The sequence below is a fragment of the Temnothorax americanus genome, unplaced genomic scaffold, assembly GCF_048541705.1.
Source record: "Temnothorax americanus isolate GAGA-0224 unplaced genomic scaffold, ASM4854170v1 Scaffold9, whole genome shotgun sequence".
Taxonomy (NCBI): domain Eukaryota; kingdom Metazoa; phylum Arthropoda; class Insecta; order Hymenoptera; family Formicidae; genus Temnothorax; species Temnothorax americanus.
The window spans coordinates 3666807-3686795 of NW_027509812.1; the positions used below are offsets into that span (position 1 = coordinate 3666807).

Consider the following 19989-nt stretch of genomic DNA (forward strand, 5'->3'; position numbering starts at 1 on the left):
ATTTTAATTAAATTCTTATATAACACAATTACTCATCTCATTTTTTTATTCCCATAACAACTGTTATCCATGTTGTGATTCGCGTTGCATCGTATTTCATGTACATTTCTTCGCGTTAACTTGTATGCTCAGGTGAACAATAAAAGATGTAATTAAAACGCGAATAAAAATTTAAATCTAACAATAACATTAAAATTAACTTTAAGTTTAACTTTTATGCATCAAGAAACAGTAAAATAGCAGAGATATTAGAGAAAATTATTAGCGCCTGGTGTGATGTCTCGCTCGTCTAAACCGTAGACAAATTCTACAAGTCGTTCACACAACAAGCATCGATAACTATTTATTGGAAGAAACGCTCCCTTTAAGACAGAACTATACTACATTGTTGGAAAATTTGTGTTGAATATAACATAAATCACATGTCCCAAACGGTCCACTAAAATTTTTGTGTTAATTTAACATAATATGGATATATTAAATGGTAACACCGATATTATGTTAAAATATTTCAACAGAAGGGAAATGTAATTTTGATCGTAATTTGAGGTTAATTATGTGTACAATTAACATAACTTTCATGTTGAAGTTAAGATTGTAAGATAAAATCAGCACTTCTTTTTCTGTAAATTTTTATTCTTACTTAATTCTGTTATAGAGTAAAATCAACATTCTTTTTCTGTAAATTTTAACACATTTAATAAATACGTTTAAATATTGTGTTACTTTAATATATTTTTTAAATTATTTTAATAATTTTTTTTACATTTTAAATTTGTTAAGTTCAATTAACATAGCAGGCATATGTTAAATCTACACATGTATGTGTTGATTATTTTACACAAAAATTTTAACAAAAATCTTTTTTAACAAAACTACAAAAATTTTCCAACAGTGTATCAGTTTAGGACGACAAAACAATGCGATTTAGGGTTGGACAAGTGACAGATATGTAATACGTATTTAGGCTTTCGCATTTGAAATAGTTTGACGTCATGACTTTTACACCGCAGTGACCATAGCGAGAACTAAATGAGTTACGACGTAAAAAAGAATCTAACATGACAAGTTACATTACAACTCATATACTACGTCACGTTCATGCATGATACGTTTAACAGGATTTTATCATCTTAAATATTAGATTATTTTTAAATCATCTACATGCAAAGGGTTATACGCTCGGAGAGATCCGCTCGCGGCAATTTCGGGCGCTTTTGACGACTGGCATTCCCGGTTAATCGCCAACTCGCGATTGCGCGAGCGGAGACGCGACAGCGACGGTCAGAGCGCTCTCCTCGTCGTTTCTCCGTCCGATACTGACCCGGTAATGGAAATCCTCTTTTAACGATCAACGTTCTATGTATATCAACCGTGTGCGCCTGGAGTACCGAAGGTACATGTACGCAATCCCTTGTCCTCTCCTCCAATACTCCCACTCCCACTCCCACCTTTCTCCCCCCCCCCACTTTGTTTTGCTCGTCACTGCCTCCGTCTTCCCCTCTCGTCTTTCCTTCGTCGACTCCATCTCCTTTCCTTCCCTCTACTTCCCTTCAACCCTCTCTTTTTCTGTCTTTTTCTCTCTCTCCCTATTCGTCTTCCCTTATTCTCCCTTGTCGCTTCCCCATCGGCTCTGTCCTCCCTTCGCTTCCTAAGATCGTATAGCATTCCATCGAACTAGAATCAAACGAGTTGACGTGGAGGGAGCGAGAGGAGGATACGGCAGGATATAGTGATATATTAATGTGTACATAGTATATGTATATATGTGTTTGTATATATATGTACACACACACACACACACACACACACACACACACACACACACACACACACACACACACACACAAGTATATATACATAGGGGAGGGAGCGGAAGAGAGGAGAACGCAGTAGGGAGAGCGGAGAAAAAACGCGTTATAGGAAAGGAAGGAGATTGAAGGAAAAGGACACAGGGAAGTGCGGGGACGTTAGAGCACTCGGAGTGGTGAAAAGATAGGACATAGTGGTGGATCATAGAAATAGAATGAGGTAGAAAGGAAGACGGAAAAGGATTGCTAGACAGATAGAAAGAGAAGAGTATGCCTTCGAGGGTGTGACTCCGATAACCGATCTCAGGCCTATGCCCCCTATCTCCTTTACCTTGAGCCTCAGTATGCGATGATACTTACTTCAAGGCCACCAAGAGAGCAACATGTACGATATACGCTCGGAGACGAGCAAAACGCTAGGTATCATTCGAACACTCGAGTATCTGCCGGGCATGCAGAGAAAACCAAGAAAGAAAAGGGATCGTCCTGTACAGATAAAGGATCGATCTTTTGTTATTGTTAGCGCAATTTTAGGCAAGATTTAATTATAGAGTTATTTAACGTTAAAAGTTAATAAACTTCGGCGAATAAAATTTGATTTCGCGGAATAGCTAGATATGTAACGCGACTTTGTTAGAACGGTAAGTGTCCAGTCTAAAATATTCGCATGACTTTTTTAAATTGACGAATACGGAAATCTCGCGATTCACCATCTCCGGTTTTCGGGACGTATGCGAAATACTCCGATCCGCGAAATATCATCTTTTGCATTTCCATTCGCGTGGTTAATATTTCAGTCTCGCGAAAGGCGCCAGTTGGAGTCGCGCGGCTAAGATCCATCGATTGCCTAACCAAACTTAACGCGATAGGAGTGACCGCTCTCGCGTGACAAATAGATCGCCACGTGGTTCGGGTCATCCCTCGCGTCCCTCATCTCGCCTTCCCTCCGCGCCTATCCCTGCCATGCTCGGTTCCCGCGGTTGCCTATCTCCGTCTGTTTCTCGCGGTCCACTCCTCCCTTTCTCCCTTCGCGACATTCCCACGAGCTATAAATTCACGCGCCTACACACAGGTGGCACCGCTCTTTTGCCAAGTGCATACAGACGGACTCCCTTTGGAGATAGCGAGCGCGTCTAAACGCGCGGGGGAACGTAGTGGGGGAAACGACGACTGCTTATCGTATGCAAACGGGAGTCGGCAACCGGCAACGTGCGCGCGACGACCGACGACGGTAAAAAGCGGCCACTCCGCGGAGGAGGCAGATATCGGCACTCTCATTCAGTAATAAGTAGCCTCGTGAGATGGTCCTCGCGCGAGACGATAATCTGCGTCGACGAATAGGCTTCCGCTCTTTCTGCACCTACGACGAGTATAAATAACGTTATACAAGAAGTACTGTTTTGTTCCAATTAATGATTAGTTCAGCGACTTTTTTTCGTTTATTTAAAAACGGCTTTCGCTAGAATGCCGCTCTCACCGAGATCTTCGACGAATCAAATTTCGGTTTTAGATGTTGATGTATTCAACGACATCTAAGTATTGGTCTCTTATCTTGAGAAGTCGACAGATTTCTATATACCAGAGAATGTTAAACTTAACCTATTGGATACCGTACATATCTGTAAAATTCCCTCAAAATATTACTATAGCTATTTATTTTATGTTTCCGACACGCTTTTAGTACCTTTTGTCCGATACCGCCCTCTCCTTCCTCCCTCCCTCCATCCTCCGGATATCGATAATTACCATTCAAATTTTGTATCGCAAGGAAGTGTATATGCAGAGTTTTGTCTATCCATTGAGATATAAGTATGGAGAGGGCACTGGCTCGGCTGGCGCGTGCCGAGAGAGAGATAAATTTGTGGGATCGCTGTCCTTGTCGTACAGTTTGTATGACAAAAACATCTTTCTCTCAGTAATATGCGCATGCGTCTTTGTACAACAGAGAAAGATAGGGATCTCACAATATCTATCTGTCTCAGGCTCGTTTTACGCGGAATATTCCATACTTATATCTCAATGTGTCTATCATCCTTTTCTTTTTCTTCTTTTACATTCTATTTCATTCTACAACGATAGCGATCCGTCAGGGACTAAGTTATCGGGACCCTTCGCAATGCACAATGCACGCGACTTGCGCTTTATTGCGTGCGAAAGACCAACCACGTGGGATGAGTCGTGCGCTCTCGTGCAGGTGGCAGCACACTGCGATACACCTTTACCGCACGCACGCACGCACGCACGCACGCACGCACGCACGCACGCACGCACGCACGCACGCACGCACGCACGCACGCACGCACGCACGCACGCACACACGCACACACACACACACACACACACACACACACACACACACACACACACACACACACACACACACACACTGTGTGCCACGCACGGCTATATTCTCGCTCGCGCAAAAGCGCTTTGCTTCGCTTCGTCTTGCTTTGCCATGCCTTGCCTTGCTTACCTTACCTTACCTTACCTTACCTTACCTTACCCTACTCTACTCTTACTTTACCTTACCTTACCTTACCTTTCCTTGTCTCGCTTCACCTCACCTCGCCTTGGCTCGCGGCCGTGCCGCGTCGCGCACGCAAGCACCGTGTTTTTGCGGGGTGCACGCTTCTTCGCGGCGGCCTTCCTTCCCCCCTTTTCGCGCACACGCGTGTACATATTTCTTCGTCAACTTAATCGTGCCGACTCGTGGCTTCCTTCTACCACATTTTTTTGCACGACCGTATACCGTATGCGCGCGTATCTCGCTGCCGGATACTCGTCGGGAATGCCGGGATCGATATTATTCAGGGTATTTTTGCTCATTTTAATATATTTGCTTTAGTGCCAAGTACGTTTTGGCATCGATACCGCACAGGTGCGATATCAAAGGTCTTTAATATTGGCTAGACAGATTAAAGGAAGTAAGATATCGGCGCGAAAGATATACATATATCGAAAATAGTATACCAAAACTTGGATAATATTGAATTATTTTAAGCCGATGTAACGCTTGGGAAGGTGACGGTACCAAAAGTAATATCTTGGCATAAGAGTTTTCAGTCAAGTAAAAGGCAATTATGCAATCAAACTTGTCTTCGGTCAGTAAATATTTATGATATAAAACACTACGTTCAGATGAAAGATAATTTTTGTTGTTACAGAGGAAACAAAAGACGAAGAGAAAATGCAAATATATTACGAATTCTGTTTTATTCTAAAGCGACTAGCACATTTTTCTTTTTCTTTAACATCGACAGTTTTCTCTACATTTCACGTTTTATCGACCGACTGCAGTCGACGTTAACGTTTGGCAACATTGTGTCTAACATCTCGGCGCGATACTCGTCAACGATCGCGCGATTTCTCAATGCGGTGACGCACTCACGAACACGATCCTCGTGAACAGGGTATGTACTTCGGTGTAGCGGCGATCGACGCGCTACGCCGTCAACGTCGCAGCTCTGCTTGCCCGCTCGATAGCGCCGAGGGTTGATAGTCCGCATTGATCCTGCCGGAGAGCTTGGGTATCGCGAAGCTAGGTCGTCGCCGTTGTCGCCGTCGCCGTCGCCGTCGCCGTCGCCATCGCCGTTCGTCGATCGCAACCGAGATCGCCATTTCTCGAGTATAATTTTATACTCGGTCACGAAGAATCCCGCTTCGAATTAGAATAGAACGATTCTTTTATCTCGACGAAAGTTCGATCATTGAAATGACAGTCACGTCCTTGAACTGTTGCTGATTCTCCCTTGCGATTGATAATATACAATTTCATTTGTTTAGCAGATTCTACATAAAAAAGAAAAAAGTAAGCGAGCTAAGCGTAGTTGTACCGTACAAACTAATGTTTAAACCGAACTCTTCCAAGAACCTAATTCTATTTTTCTAAGGAAAAAAGTTCAAACGAGTATTACATTATGTTATTTAAATTATTATTATTAATATATATTATTATTATTATACGTCTTATTGTTATTATTAAGCATTTTCTAATGTTCAGGAAACTCAGAAACTGTTCAAGATAAGTAAAATGATAGAAACAAATTTTTATTTAGAAATGTTCTTGAGAAGAATGCAAACCCATATCTTTCGCTCTTTACTTCTCATCAAGCTCTTGGAGCTACGTTTCACCTAATTCTTTCTTCTCCCGTGGAAATACATCGATCTCGCAAATATGGTGCAACGAGTGTCACAACTTCTAACACTCGAATTTCGATTTGCATTACAGATTATACGTTTGTTAACAGGATAAGTTACATTAAGCAGGTTATAAGAGCCATAGAGTCGCGAGGCTCGTATAGATCGCGCTTCTTTTTTTCTATTGCGTAGTTCCAGCTTATTTTAGAGATGCGTCATCCAGTAAGTACAATTCAACTACGATGTTCAATGTAACGTCGCCTACCACGAATGTGAAAGATATGTTTTGGCGGATTAGAGCGTATGCCTCAAGCGTATATTTGGGGTATTTAAATTTCAACGATCGACGGCATTGGATACCGGAAACAGCCAATATTAATACGTATTCCCTCGAAAAGCTTATATTGACAGCAGACTGACGATACGAGGTACCGCAATGATGAATTAACAAGCAGCAAGGCAAATAATTGGTGAATACGTCACAAATGTAAAATTATTCTAAAAATATATAAATAATATTCGCCTTGCGGATATTCTGTGGATAGATTCTCCTGTGGAAAAAATCTGAAGCTATTAGTTGATAGAATCGGAGTATATACGATAAGCTCTAGTTTAGCGTCGACGCTCGTCGAATCGGGTGTGTGTGTGTGTCGCCTTATTCTCTTTTTTTTATTCTATGGTAGCGATGACGATTCAATCGCCTGAGCGCTACTTCGCGATCGCGAATAATCCGATCGCGGTCATTTATCTAATCTAACTCTGTCTGTTGTGCTTAAGAAGATCGTATCGCCGAACTTGGTGCGGCAAAAGATAGAGCTCTATCATTGGGACCGTTACAGAAAGTGTATCAGTTCACAAAAAAGCACCGACTAGCACTAATTGTAAGTACCTTGAAGAATTTTGAGGATGGAAAAGAATATACGTCGTATATGCTCAACATTTATCATAAAAATTATGAAAATAGTACTGCCTGCTTGAAGGTGATTATTTCTATCCGCGGCTATATTAATTTCGCGTTACGTTATTATTTGGGCGTAATAAGGTCCTCTTGAATCACGAAAGTATTTCATAATAGGAGATCTCGATCACCCTTGTCTATCGTCCGAGTACGCGAGTATCCATGGATTTTAGATATTCGCGCTAACGAAAATTGATTGCGCGCGGACCAGCGAAGTTTTAATATATCGCCTCTCTCTCGCGCGCGCGAGTGCCAGCCGTTATTTTCAACGACCTCCTCCGAAAAGTATCGAGGTGGAGCGAGGGCGGGCAAGCGAGAGAGAGAGAGAGAGAGAGAGAGAGAAGGGGGGGGAGAGATCCCATCAGGGCGCTACGGCGCGGAGGAGTCAGTGTCCTTTAAGTAAGTTAGGCGCCTGCGCGAATCGACGCTGGAAATTCTCGACCGGTGGTGGTCCTGCGGCCATGTGGTGTCGGTGGTGGGGCGTATCGGCGGCCGCCGTATCGCGGGTGCGAGGGTGGAGAACGTATCTGTATGCATGCCCGCGTAGGTGCGCACTCACAAGCGCGGATCGGCCGGGTAGAGGGTTAATAGGACGTTGGCGCCACGACGGCGGCTCCGGGAAGCGCGGCCACGTGCGCTCGCTATCGAACGGCAGCCGTCCTCCGATCCACCCTATCCACCCTCAGCCCCGTCATTCCCCCGTGTCACCTACCGCCCTACCGCCGCAACCCCCTCGGCCTTCTTCCCACCCTCATCCCCGACCGCCTCGCTTCATCTCATTCTCCTTCCCCCGTTTATCCCCGCATCCAACATCGAGCGCACACACCTCCGCCACGCCGGCGCTACCACCACCATCGGCACTATCACTACCACTACTACTACGCCCCTAACCCTTATACACGCCGTGCTAAACTATGGCGTGTATATAAGTACGTATCGTTATATACATTTACGTACATGGACGTAGCGCGTATATACGCGCGGTGCTCGTATACCCGCGGCTCTCTCGTACACAGCTGTATCTCAGAATGAGCTGGATATATCGCGCGCGCGAGAGAAGTCGCTGAACACGAGGTATACAGTTTATACCATTACCGACGCCCCGCCGAATTTTGGGGCTCTTTCGAAGCGGCGACACACGTATAACGCGCGCAGCCTCTCGGAGAGACGATCGTCCGCTTCGTTTCGACAACGACGACGATGGTTTCACCTCGCGCGCGAGTTACATCAATTTTTATTTAGCGACATTTTCGTTCGGTCATCAAACGCGCGTAAACTCGAATGGCAATCCGTTTACTCGCGAACATAATTATTCAGCGATTTTTTCCATTCTTAGATTTTCAACAACGAATGTTGCGCAAGAGACAGACAATGTAGAAACAATTAAATTACGTGTAAAAGAGATTGTTAGCAGTCAATGTACGAACTTTGCGTAAAGTATTAATGAAGAATATACCAACATTTTAGTTTACCCTCAACTATTATAACATGATGACTATTGTAACTTGGTTATAACATAAGATAATGTAATTACGGATGAACAGCTTCTAATAACACTGTCATGTTTTAGATTATTTCTAGTATCTTTTGCTCGAATTAAATTTCAGTTTAAACAATCACTCACTGAATGAATGTAAATTCTCCCCGACAATAATTTCCATTCTGAACTTTCGACAGTACGCATCGCACACAGTTCCGTTAATTATATATTGTTATTAAAACTATATAATAAAAGAAATAGGGTTACAAATCTTTTTCCGATATTCTTATTCTACAAAATATCTAAATGGATAGGAATTCATCGCAGAGTAGCTGTCTCATTGTCATGTAATTATCTTCGAGTTGCGTTCAAAGATTTCACGATACGTTGTACGTATGTACAATTGTTTTGTTCATAGATCGTTCATGATCGTAATCGGCATAATATGGTTGCGATGCTCGCGCGTAAAGTCCGCGCATCTTTATCCAAACGCGATTGCATTAACTGCGATCTTGGAAACGTAAGAGCAGACTAATGCGAAATATTCAAGTGTTAGTCCCGAGAGAGGTGCGCCGAAAGCATTCGACGTTTCCAGTTCTTCACGAAATGGAAGACACGGCGCCAGTGTCTTCTTTATCAAGGGAGAGAGATAGTCGTTTCAGATATTTAAGCAAGTGCACGCTGTCGTACGTCTGATAAAACTTTCGCCCGTTCATTGATTCCGACTTGGCCCATGGCTTAATACAATTCACGTAGTTCGACTCGACAATGTTCCCTTAGCGTAAATACTGTATGCCGAGCTAGTTCGAGAGAACTAGCGAAAAGGAAATAATTCTTCGAAATTGGGGTTTCCTTAATTAAAGAATATGAAAACCTATATGAAAATTTTGCTCTGAGCAGTCAAACCTCTCGAATAGTAAAACTGTTTATTCCGTATTTAATTATATTTGGATCTTATTAAATTTCTATCTCAATATTAATATATCAATAATTTTTTGTTTTGAGAGCGCAATTCTCGAGAAATAAAATCCAACATTTATTTATAGCTACCGATAATTATCTTCAAATCTGTTTCTTACTATCGAGTAAGATCTCGGAAGATCTGACGTACGTTTAAACATCTACTGACCTCGGTCTTTACCGAATATGTGTCCACTGACAACATCCATTATTAAAAGTTGTTCCCGCAAAATAAAGTTCTCTCTCGCCCGAATACCTATCAATAATTACTCGCATTCATGTGTCCGCTAACTCGTAACTGTCGCTCTCTCAGGGGACAAAACTTTCGAGTGTGTGCCGAGACGAAGAACAACATGTAAGCGTAATCGCGAGAATAAGCTCCCGATCTCTGCATTCGCGAGCGCGTCATGTAACTCGTTATTCGAAAAGCTTGCTTTATTTTTTTCTCCCCCCCCCCGCGCGTCAACGGTGAACATATCGTCAACTCTCTCATTTGCGCGCCGGGATGAGGTGGAAAGAGACAAAAGCAAGGAGAAGATGAATAAGGATGCATGTACGTGAGTGAAAGAAATGAAGAAGCGTGATTGCGGGGGGCGGTAGGTGGTAAGGGGTGAGTGTCAGGAGGAGGATGCGAGAACTCAACGGGAGAGTGACGAAGGGGTTACGCGAGAGAGTAACGTCGGCTGAAACTGCCAACTAACGAGTAACAATCCCGCGGTTATTTGCTTAATGGCGCTTACTGTTGTTGGTCTCCGCGGTGGCTAGAAGTGGCCGTCTCTAATTGCCGACATGAACCTCGAACCGGTAATAATAATTACTCGTTGGATAGTCACGTTACGTTATGCCGGGTCCTCCAGATGAGAATCACCGATCTTTCCCGTCTAAATATTTCCGCGAGGGAGAGAAATGTATTGATAATCGAGATGTCCATCTGACAGTCCCCCCCTCCCCCAAGAACAATTGTGCCGATAGTGATACTCACGGAGATTTCTAAATTTCTTCATCTAATAATTGTGTCTAACTTTAACGTAACAGGTATACGAGGCACTATCGTCATGCAGGCACCGGTAGACTGATACAGGGTTCACTTTCATGTTTGCGTCAAGTTTTAGTGAACGATATTCAGTAATGCTCCTGGAGTCAGGGAAAATATGTCTTACTGTCTTTTTGACGTAATATTGGGAATGAAAGAATAGAATGTTCTATCTTTACTTTGTTGCGTCGACATTGTTACGTAACAGAAATTTAGACGTTATACAATGAGTCATAGTTCATTTTTATGCTTATATATTAAGTGAAATGAACGTTCAATAACGTTGATTAAATTTCGGATACTATATCATGGTGGAATCATATATGAAAACTTTTAACGTAATATTACTAGCGGTGGTACAGAATTATTTCTAACGTTCCCTTAAAATAACCGCCAACACGAAATGGAACACAGTCCACTTCCACGCGTGTACGTCCGAGGAAAATAACGTTTCAGTAATAACGCGTTCATTAGAATTTCAAGAAAATATTACGCGCAGTGTGCTGATATAACACTGATATAAAAGGTCAGGTTTAATGTACCCCTAAACCTAAGGCCGTATCTGAGGCACGGTGTTTCGAAACCTGCAGTTTTCACTGCAGCTTACTTTTCACGTGATAAGTACGTCTTTCTTTATTTTTTGTTTATTTTCCATGTTTTTGTGCCGCGTGAAATTATTTTCGCTAGGTAGACGTTCATCATCGCGCCGGCACGAATTTGCAAATTTTCCATAGCTGCTCTTCAACGGGATTCGTTTTGCCCCGGTTCTACTACGGGCGTAAGCGACTTTTCCCATACACCTGCGCATTTACCACCGCGCACTTCCCCTTCCTCCCGTCCCACCTCTGCCTCCAACTCTCTATCCCCTCCCCTTACTTCTCCACGCCTCCGTACAGTCTCTCGCCGACCTATCTCCCCGCTATGGCAATTTCAAAAAAGTGCATTTTTCAAAAAACCATAAGACTAAACTTCTCCTAACTGTACTCCTCCTCGGACGAGATGGAGAAAATCTATACGCTAGATGGAAACTGGGCGCGGAGCATTCTACGGTCCGATTCAAGAAACGTTCTCGTTTTCCTTACAAATCACCAAGTCTGCTCGCTGGTAACATAGAAATTTTTTAAGCGGTTTCGAGTTTCCAGCGCAATCTCCTAATTTTCTATTATTCTAAGTTGCAAGCGTATGATGGTGACCAGGACGAAACGATAGAGCCTTTTATTCTATTTTCACGAGGATAGATGATTTACATTTTTTTCGACTCGGATCTCGGATGAACCGCAAGTGTTTTCGGGCGCTTTTCGCCGTGATCGCGTAATTTCGGTTCGCAGAAGAGAATTCCGTTCGTTCGCCCGCTCATCCGACTCGGCAAAAGCTTTCGACGATAGTGTATGGAGCAGCCTGTACGCAGAAGCGTGTACAGTGGGGAGCGTGGGCGAGTGGGTGGCGGGAGGTCGCGCGGCAAGGGGAGAAACAACGTGGTGCGCGCACTGTGTTCGCTGCTGGCAAGCGAGCGACGGCCGCGGAGCGACGAACGGGAGGGAGCGCGCGATAAGCGGGAGAAGGACGTCAAGCGCGTAGTCGAACAAGGAGAGAAGGCATTACTCGTGCATGGGGCGTTACCACGGAAACCCCTATTCGTTCTCCATCCCTTCGCTCGCGCTTGTCAGGCAACGCGAGAGAACGAGGGAACGAGAAAAGGGGGAGGTAGAGAGGGAGACGGTGACAGAAATAGAGAGACCGAAAGGACGACCGACAGAGAAAAAGGACGAAGCGCGCGCGAAAGAGAGGGAAGCGAGTTGGTCGCACAAATTGGTGGGAGGAAGAGCGAACGAGAAAGAAAGAGGGAGAAGCAGAGGGGGAGAGAGAGAGGGTTGAGAGAGAGAGGGAGAGAGAGAGAGAGAGAGAGAGAGAGAGAGAGAGAGAGAGACGGCAACGTGATATCGAGAAAGGAATGGGTGATGAACGGAGCGAGCGAGAACAGAGTGCAGAGCGAGAGAACGCGTGCTAGAGGAAGATAGCCGGCAAATGCGGAGCTGCCAGTGCAATCAACCCGTTGCCCACTCGCGAGGGTAAAACTATCCCGAAGTCAGACGAGGATACGTATATTACGAAGGGAGTCTCGTTCTCTCGTCACTATATAAAATACACACACACACACACACACACACACACACACACACACACACACACACACACACCATATATATATATATATGGGGTGTGTGTGTGGGTGTGGGTGTGGGTGTGTGGGTGTGTGTATTTGTTGTTACATATTTCACATATTATACATATATATGCATATAAATATGTGAAACGTCGAGTAAATAGATATGGAGGAAGGGAATGAGCGCGGAAAGAACGAGATAGAGACAGAGGGTAAAGAGAAACCAATGAGAGTGGAAAAAAGACCAGGCGAAATTACAAGATTAGATGCCTGCTACTTGTAACAAGACTTCGCCGATAAAGTAGCACCCTGCGTTAAAGATCTCGAGGCCATTATTTGTGCGTGCTTTTTTAATTCGATCCGCGCTCCCAACCGCGACAACGATCCTTAACGAAGGCTGTCAGCTCGTGAGACGCGGGTGATTTCAAAATATAGATATGAAGATTCTTTTCTAAACGATAAATCCCACGAATTATTCACCTTGTAATAGTAAAAAACGGTAGAGGGATGGAAGAGGGAGACAGCGTCATGAGAAAATCGCCTTTCGACAGATCTTTACAGATTCGGCAAAATTTTCCTTCCAGGAATAATCGACAGGCATAGTTACTCTACGATTGGGACAAAAATCTGAATTAAAACTGTCATTGTTATTGCGATGTTCAATGTACCAGACGGCGTCATTAATGCCTTCCACCTAAAGACATAGTACATGTAACGTGCTCTATAAAAATTCCCAGAACACAACTAGGAAAGCATTAATGACGCCGTCTGTACACATCGAATAACTTTTTTAATCAATAACATTTCGAGGAATCTTTATTTTTTGAATTTGATTTTGATATTAATGTTACTTCCATTAAGTCCCTTTTGTGAGATTAATGTTGATTCTGTGAGAATTTTATTGAAGATAGATAAAATATCAAATACTTTTACTTCGCCAGTGAGTAGTGAAATTACAAAAATCCTTTGTTGAAGATAGATAAATTTCGAATTGATCGAGAAATCCATAAATGAAGAAATTATGATAATTCTGGGATGATCGATGGTCGTACTTTCGCATACTCTCTCTTAACAATTTTATCTTATCTCAACAATTATGCATAAGAATTGATACTCGTTAAAGTTTTTACCAATTTATGCCCCTATCCTGTCAAACGCGGCTCGTATGTAACATATAAGGATACGATGTTAAACTCATACGCGAGGGTGTCGGAGCTTTCGTTCTTCGTGGCTGTTGCTGGTAAGGCGCAGTTGCTCTATTCTCTTGAAACCAGTTTTCCTCCACATGACCATCGGAGAAGGGCAGACAGAGAGAGCAAGAAGGAAAGAGGGAGAAAAAAGAGAAGCTAAGAGAGCACGAGAAAGAGATAGGAGAAGTAAGCGCACGAGCGAAGAAGAAGAAGAGAAAAAAATAAAGATTACATGCTTACGTGTGTGTATACCCGCATGCACGCATACATTTCTGCGCAACCGTAAGTGCGCGCGTGCACACACGCGCACACACACACACACACACACACACACACACACACACACACACACACACACACACACACACACACACAGGCGCACACATACACACACGCACGCATACAGTACGCTTCTCGCTACATGCACGTCAGCTAAACTAGAAAGTTGCTCCGACCGACGACTCGTCGGTCGAAGAAACGCTGCTCGAGCTAGAGCTACCTTTCGAATTTCAACCGCGAATATTTTCTACATATAAACGCCGCTCGCCGCGTTGCGCCGCGATGGACATGCGCGTCCCGACGAACTGCAAAATTCGATCGGCGCGCGCGCCGCACTCGATTCTCTCTCTTGCCGGCCGCGGCTGTGCGGCACTAGCCGACATATAAAACAACGCGCGGGCGATCGAACGTAGCGTTTTCGAAAGCCCCCGTGTTATCCGTTCCGTCCGCGTTTAGCTCTCGCGAGCGCGGCAGCGAGAGCTCGCCACGGATCGGTAGGTGCGATCGATCGAGCGTATATTTGGTCGGAAGCCAAACGATGCGCCGCCACACATATACACATCGCGTATACATAATATACCATTGCTGCACGTTACACGCCGTATATAATGTACGAAGGGTTCAGTTACGCTTTAATATTTTATACCGCGCTGCCTCGTCTAAAAGCGTTACGATTGTAATTGGAATCGGAACTTGACTTTTACGCGTAGTGAAATTGTAAAATTGTTTCTAGAGAAGAATAGCATTAAATGGCTCTGCCTTTAATTTAAAATCTTTCTTTCGTACAAACGAACGCCATGACTTGCGAAAGCATCGGCGAATCGTCAGTATTAACGGTATTTCCGTTTTTCTTTTTCGTGCCATTTCCTTGAACTAGAATCTTATGACGATTACTCCATAGGGGTACGCGTCGCGCTCGCGATTCATTCCTGGCGGATTAAGAGGAAGTGCGAATCCACCACCCTGGTTGCATCGTTGAAACCTGGTTGGTCGCACGGCAACCCTCGATTCTTGCCGAGTAGAAAGTCTGCCTCGGTAGAAATATTTCGTCCTATGCCGAGGTAACGGCGGCTTCCCGCCGAGCCGAGCCGAGCCGAGTCGAGCCGTGAAGAGGAGTGGTGAGGAGAGGAGAGGAGAGGTGAGGAGAGGAGAGGAGAGACGAGGAGAGACGAGGAGAGACGAGGCGAGGCAAGACGAACTGAAGCGAGCCGAGGTGAGGCGAGACGAGACGAGACGAAGCGAGGTGAGGTGAGGCGAGGCGAGGCGAGGCGAGGCGAGGCGAGGCAAGGCAAGGCGAGGCTTCGGAGCGTGTAGTCGTGCGATCGTAGCTATATAGAAAAAAAAGAGGATGATGCTGGATTCAAATCTGGCTTTGACAACGAACGAATACTCGCGGACCGCCCTCGCGCGTCCGTGGCTATATCAAATCGCGTTTAACACCATCGAAACATTATATCCAAAGTATCCGCGAAGTTAATCGGCAATCGGCAATCGCACGACCCGGCTTTGGACTTACGAGTGTCAGTCGTGGTGTGCCAGGATAGCAAGATATTGGAGGGGGATAGCTGCTGATAGGGCCGGTAGCATTGGAATCGCGGGACGCCACCGCGGTTCGAAAATAAAATTTGTCTCGCCGTTGCGTTGCGCGGAGAGAGAATACGTTGATCGCGGGCACAGCCAACATTTTGAGTCCCGACCCGTGATGCTCCGGTACAGATATACGCGACTTTCGTAGATATAATATCAACACTTTTATTTTACTTTCTCTGGTAATCATGGACCTCTCTGAGGACTAAATGTCATTCTGTATACATCGTAAAGTTTACGAGTGAAACTCACAATAATTTCCAATATATATATATATATATATATATATATATATATATATATCTCAAATACGATATACTATAATATATGAAAAATAGAGCTTACGATAGAGTCCTCGTCCGTTTACGTCAAGTTTACGCTTGAAAGCCTAAAAATACATCAACTCTCGGAGAGAAGTGCGAGCTAAATAATTTTTATTTTAAAAAAAGCATGGACATGACCAGATATAAATTTGTCTTGTGTTTTACCAGCGCAAAAGTTTCGTGAAACGGGAACGTGACAATTCGTCAACGAGATTTATAAATTCTGTCCTGACAAACATGCTGTTGTGTAGCCAGCGACCAGTAAACTCCGCACGAAATGATTATAATGCGTGTTTGCTAAGCGTACAGATAAAAGTTCTCCCGCAACACGTGGAAGTGGATAAAAATCTTGCTTCTCGGTATATAAGATATTAATATTCATGTGTGAAAAAAAAGTCGAAATAGTGTGGCTTCGCTTTTCTAGACTTCTTCAGCGCGATGCTCAAGGTTATGTCGCAACGACATAATAGCGATATCACCATCCAATTCAGTGGAGAAAGATATAGGCCAGAATCAGCATTAGCAGCAACAGCGGCAATGTACGCGACGTGGACGATGTGGGCAACGACGACGGCGACGATGACGACGACGACGGCGACGACGACGGCGACGACGACGAGAACCGGCTCCGCCGCTGTTACTGTTATTTTTAACCCGACGCCGACGCGCCGAGTCCGTAGTCTAAAATCGCGTCTACCCTCCCGCGCCTCTCTCGTCTCCTCGTCGTTCTACCTCATCGCGATTCTGCTTCTCTTTCTCTTCGGCTTCTTCTTCTTCTTCTTAGCCGAGACGATAGGAGGGTTCGCCAGGCGCGCATATTTCGGAGCCTATTTTCAAAGTGACTTTCTATTTCCAAAGTCACAGGACCCCAGTCGGACGTTCGAGGCTTTTCGAAGACGAGAATCAAGCTTAGAAAACGCAACAGACACGATAAAATTCGCTTTCCTCAAGATTACGCTTCGCGTATTGGTTTTCAAGAAGGAATTTTTCTCTCGGAAAGAAAATATTTTGTATTTCGCTATAATATTCGCAATTTAATGTCGTGATTTAGAAGTGATTTTAGATTACAAATTCGCGTGTATTTTATAGAAATAGATGATATAATTTTAGACGTTATCGGTTGAGTGATATCAATAAAGATTTTATAGTTTTGGAACAGATGCAGTACATAAAATGTGTTGTGGCATATTGATTATTTTTCGTTATTATTATTTTAATTAATCTATCGAACAATCGCTGCGATCAATTAATTTCTATGCTCAATGAATAATGGTGCGTATGGTCAGGATTATCGCAATATGGAGCGAAACGAAAATGATTGCGCGATATATGAAAATTGCAAAGAACAAGTCCTTCCAAATTGCAATTTATATTACAAGGGGAAGTGGAAATATCTCGCGGTATATTTGGAAAATTTACTACGATTTGACCTGCCTGATGTACTCTTGTTTCCGGTCATTAGCTTTCCATTTGCCGCGCACATTCAGGGCTACCGGCGTCACGCGTGACACAAAAGACAATACAATAGATACCTATGGTCTTTTATTGGAATGCCCCAAATCCACTACATCTCCTATTATTGCACACTTTTATTATTTTATTCGCGCAAGCGTTTACTAATATGAGCTTTAGAGCAAAACTTATAAGTTTAATACATAGAAAGAAACTTAAATAATAAGAAAATTTACGTATTACGTTATAAAATTCGCTTACCTTTAAGCCCAATACATCTTCCCTTTCATTAGTTTTATGCTGAAAACAAAAAGAAAATATTGTTTGCCGGTGCATAAAACGTTTTTCCAGAAATTCTTCAAAATCAGAGTAAATCACCTTCGAAAAAAATCGAAGCGACTCGATGCGGCACACTTGGCGCAAAGTTAATAACGGTCGATAATTTTCGTCAAATGTCTGTAATACCGATAGTCAGGCCACGAGCGGCACACAATAGTAGCAGGTAACAGTATAGAGTTAACCGAGAAACGCTCGAACCGTGTGCCCGTCGCGGGAAAATCTGTTTGAAGAGCTAGTTTTCCCGCCAGTCGAGTCAGCAACGTCGCGCAGCGCGGCGCGGCATGACGGTGAGAGGCGTCGAGAGAAAGAAGTCTATCTGCTAGGCGCAAGGCGTCAGGGAGGACGACGGCAAGGGAGAGAAAGAAACGAATGGCTAAGGAGAAACGGAGAGAGGTGACGAAGGAGCGAGAGAGAAGGGGAGAGAGAGAGAGAGAGAGAGAGAGAGAGAGAGAGAGAGAGAGAGAGAGAGAGAGAGAGAGAGCCTCGAAACGTGACAACGCCGCGCTAATGCGTTGTAGACTCGGTTCCGTACTACACGCCGCGTACCTTCATTTCCGATTTCCGATCTTTTGGAATTTATCGCGCGATAAACATTTTTGATATTTCGCGACCGCATCATGTAGCTTGTAGCATAAGCAGTTGTGTGATATGCATTTCCTCTCGTCGTTCTTAGGGAAATATAATTGAATAGATAGATATGAAATGGAGTTCAATCCGAGCACGAGTGGCGCTTTGATAATTGCTGAGGCGCGCGCCATTTCGAGCATCGCGCGCTCGCTTGCGCGGGATACGGCATACCGGATTCTCTCGGCTAGGAATAGTCGGGCCGGGATACAGGAACAGTTACCACAACGCGTCACGTCAGGGCCAGCGTTGCTCGAGGCGATCGGGCAAGGACGGTACCGCTACGGGCAAAGATCTTGGATCGCTCTCCTCCCGCAAGAATTTATGACGCGAAAAATCTTGTTCTTTCCGCGGAAATTTCCTCCGATCGCCGATTTGGCACGCGACTAACCTAGCGAGCGAGCTTGCGGATCGTCCTTAGCAAAGAAAGCAAGAAAATAAGCTGAGCGGCGAATCGTTCGCTCGGAACGAATGCGATATCTATCGACATAGGATTTACAGAGAAAGATGTTGCACACTCGTGCACAATTTCTTTTCTCTCTGACATCGGAATTGACCTCGGCTTAACAAATATTCGACGGGATATATTATACGCCTTTCTTTTGCAGTTCGACATTCCTACAAGTATCCCCATGTAATCTCTGAATGAAAACTTCAAGTAAAGGCCACTTAAAGTTAAGTGAAGACTAAGCAGTTTGCTTACTCGCGTGTGTTAATTAGTTGTTTGTAATACAGCGCGATTAGCCATGATCCAAGCCTTGACGGCTACGTGACGATTTGTCTCTCGCGACAACAAACGGAAAATTTTATTTTCACGGTTAATATTCGTCCATTTCGAATATTGGTGACGCGAGCGCGATTGATCCCGCTCGGGGGGTAAACTTGCAAGAGGTGCTCTGATGTGCCATGTCGCCGGAATCGGCAAGCGGGCGTAATAGGCCGATACAAGCCGATGTACTTAGATCTGACCCAACCGTCCTCGTACGGAGGTCGTTGAATCCCATTAAGCGGTACTCTTCGACCGTTTCGCTGCCGACCACCTGTACGCCCATGGTTTTTTTTTAGGTGATGTCTCCGCATCCGCGGTCTCTCTCTCTCTCTTTCTCTCTCTCTCTCTCTCTCTTCCTCCCTCCCTCCCTCCTCCTCTTCTTTCCACCTCGCTACAGCGTGCCTACCGCGATTATTGCGTCGGATGACGACGGCGAAGAGAAGGAAACGCCAAAACGAGAGTGATTACCCTTCTCGTCGTCGTCCTAGTCATCCCAACGCGCTCATTGTCGGTGAATATCGCGCGCCGCGGTTAGAATATTGTATTCTCCTTTTCTCGTATGGCTATTGCGGCCACACCTTTCACCAACACCCAACCCTGCAGGCTCCGATCCAACTAGCGTATACTGAGTTAGCTAGGCTAGCTGGATGACTTGACTTGCCGATCGAAGGAATAGCTAGGCGCACTCGCTCGTTCGCTCACTCGCTGCGACCAGCTGTACGACGCATCTATTCGCGCGCATTTCAAGAGCCACCTAACAGTAAAGTCTCTCTCGTTTTATTCCGTTGTCGAACGGCTCCAACAATTCTCGGAGAGGACTTCCTACGATTTTCATTACGTTCCTCTCATCATTTACGACTTACGGGATACACTCGCGACTGTC

The 19989-nt window shown here is 44.4% G+C and overlaps 1 protein-coding gene and 1 long non-coding RNA gene across 4 annotated transcripts in view; one reads left to right on the plus strand and one right to left on the minus strand.

Annotated features, from left to right (window-relative positions):
• The window catches only part of Tara (SERTA domain-containing protein 2 taranis), a 90341-nt gene that overhangs the window by 47551 nt on the left and 22801 nt on the right, over window positions 1-19989 (plus strand). The window lies entirely within an intron of this gene.
• On the minus strand, window positions 5008-19429 carry LOC143908027 (uncharacterized). The gene is made up of 3 exons (XR_013260024.1): window positions 17753-19429; window positions 17636-17674; window positions 5008-5600 (listed from the first exon to the last, which is right to left on the minus strand). It is a non-coding gene; the product is annotated as an uncharacterized LOC143908027 (long non-coding RNA).